Raw genomic sequence first — 2,500 nt, 5'->3', positions numbered from 1 at the left:
TTAAAAACAGAGAAAATTCACGGAAAATAGCAAATAAGTTCAAAAAATTATGAAAATTTTTGGGGAGGTAGAGCGTTCCATTTGGAGGCCTTGGGTACTTGGATTTTGGATTCTGCACTCTGGGAGGGGTAGAAAAATGCCGTGGAAGGCAGCGGTGCACGGCGCGCGGGTTGGTTCGGTTTTTTTGTGGTTGGGCCTTCAAGGAGGGTGCATCATGGCTTCCTTCCAAGAAGCTTGCCTATCCCCATGATGCTACCCAACTGCCCCGCCCACCGATTACGCCGACATGCACCCGAACGGGACGAGTCATGGCATGCACTAACCATGTCATGCCGTGTCATGTAATGTACTAGCACACTAGGCCATGCACTAACCATGCCATTCTGTGTCATGTCATGTACTAGCCACACACATTAGGTCATGCACTAACCATGTCATGCCATGTCATGCCATGTCATGCACTAACCATGTCGTGCCGTGTCATGCCATGCACTAACCATGTCATGTCATGTCATGTCATGTCATGTCATGTCATGTCATGCCGTGTCGTGTCATGTCATCGACTAACCATGTCGTATCATGTCATGCACTAACCGTGTCATGCCGTGTCATGTCATGCACTAACCTTGTAATGTCATGCACTAACTATGTCATGCCGTGTCATGTCATGCACTAACCGTGTCATGTCGTGTCATGTCATGCACTAACCGTGTCATGCCGTGTCATGTCATGCACTAACATGCACTAACCTTGTAATGTCATGCACTATCCATGTTATGCCGTGTCATGTCATGCACTAACCGTGTCATGCCGTGTCATGCCGTGTCATGCCATGCACTAACCGTGTCATGCCGTGTCATGCCATGCACTAACCATGTCATGTCATGTCATGCCATGGACTAACCATGTCGTGTCATGTCATGCACTAACCGTGTCATGCCGTGTCATGTCATGCACTAACCGTGTCATGCCGTGTCATGCCATGCACTAACCTTGTAATGTCATGCACTAACCATGTTATGCCGTGTCATGCCATGCACTAACCATGTCATGTCATGTCATGTCATGCCGTGTCATGTCATGCACTGACCATGTCATGTCATGCCGTGTCATGTCATGCACTCACCATGTCATGCCATGTCGTGTCATGTCATGCACTAACCGTGTCATGTCATGACGTGTCATGTTATGACGTGTCATGTCATGCACTAACCTTGTCATGGTGTGTCATGTCATGCACTAACCATGTCATGGTGTGTCATGTCATGCACTAACCATGTCATGTCATGTCATGTCATGTCATGTCATGTCATGCACTAACCATGTCATGTCATGTCATGTCATGTCATGTCATGTCATGCACTAACCATGTCATGGTGTGTCATGTCATGCACTAACCATGTCATGGTGTGTCATGTCATGCACTAACCATGTCATGGTGTGTCATGTCATGCACTAACCATGTCATGTCATGTCATGTCATGTCATGTCATGCACTAACCATGTCATGTCATGTCATGTCATGTCATGTCATGTCATGCACTAACCATGTCATGTCATGTCATGTCATGTCATGTCATGTCATGTCGTGTCGTGTCATGTCATGCACTAACCATGTCATGTCATGTCATGTCATGTCGTGTCATGTCATGCACTAACCATGCCATGGTGTGTCATGTCATGCACTAACCATGTCATGTCGTGTCATGTCATGTCATGTCATGTCATGCACTAACCATGTCATGGGGTGTCATGTCATGCAATGACCATGTCATGTCATGGCGTGTCATGTCATGCACTCACCATGTCATGGTGTGTCATGTCATGCACTAACCATGTCATGTCATGTCATGTCGTGTCGTGTCATGTCATGCATTGACCATGTCATGCCGTGTCATGTCAAGTACTAGCCAAATACACTAGGCCATGCACTAACCATGTCATGCCGTGTCATGTCATGCAGTAACCATGTCATGTCATGGCGTGTCATGTCATGCACTGACCATGTCATGCCGTGTCATGTCATGCACTGACCATGTCATGGCGTGTCATGTCATGCACTGACCATGTCATGGTGTGTCATGTCATGCACTCACCATGTCGTGTCGTGTCATGCACTAACCATGTCATGGTGTGTCATGTCATGCACTCACCATGTCGTGTCGTGTCATGCACTAACCATGTCATGGTGTGTCCTGTCATGCACTAACCATGTCATGTCGTGTCATGTCATGCACTAACCATGTCATGGTGTGTCATGTCATGCACTGACCATGTCATGCCGTGTCATGTCATGCACTCACCATGTCATGGTGTGTCATGTCATGCACTAACCATGTCGTGTCGTGTCGTGTCATGCACTAACCATGTCATGTCGTGTCATGTCATGCACTAACCATGTCAGGGGGTGTCATGTCATGCACTGACCATGTCATGCCGTGTCATGTCATGTCGTGTCATGTCATGCACTGACCATGTCATGTCGTGTCATGTCATGTAT

This window comes from Malania oleifera, chromosome 7, assembly GCF_029873635.1.
Source record: "Malania oleifera isolate guangnan ecotype guangnan chromosome 7, ASM2987363v1, whole genome shotgun sequence".
Taxonomy (NCBI): Eukaryota; Viridiplantae; Streptophyta; class Magnoliopsida; order Santalales; family Ximeniaceae; genus Malania; species Malania oleifera.
Note: the sequence above shows the minus strand (reverse complement) of the source record.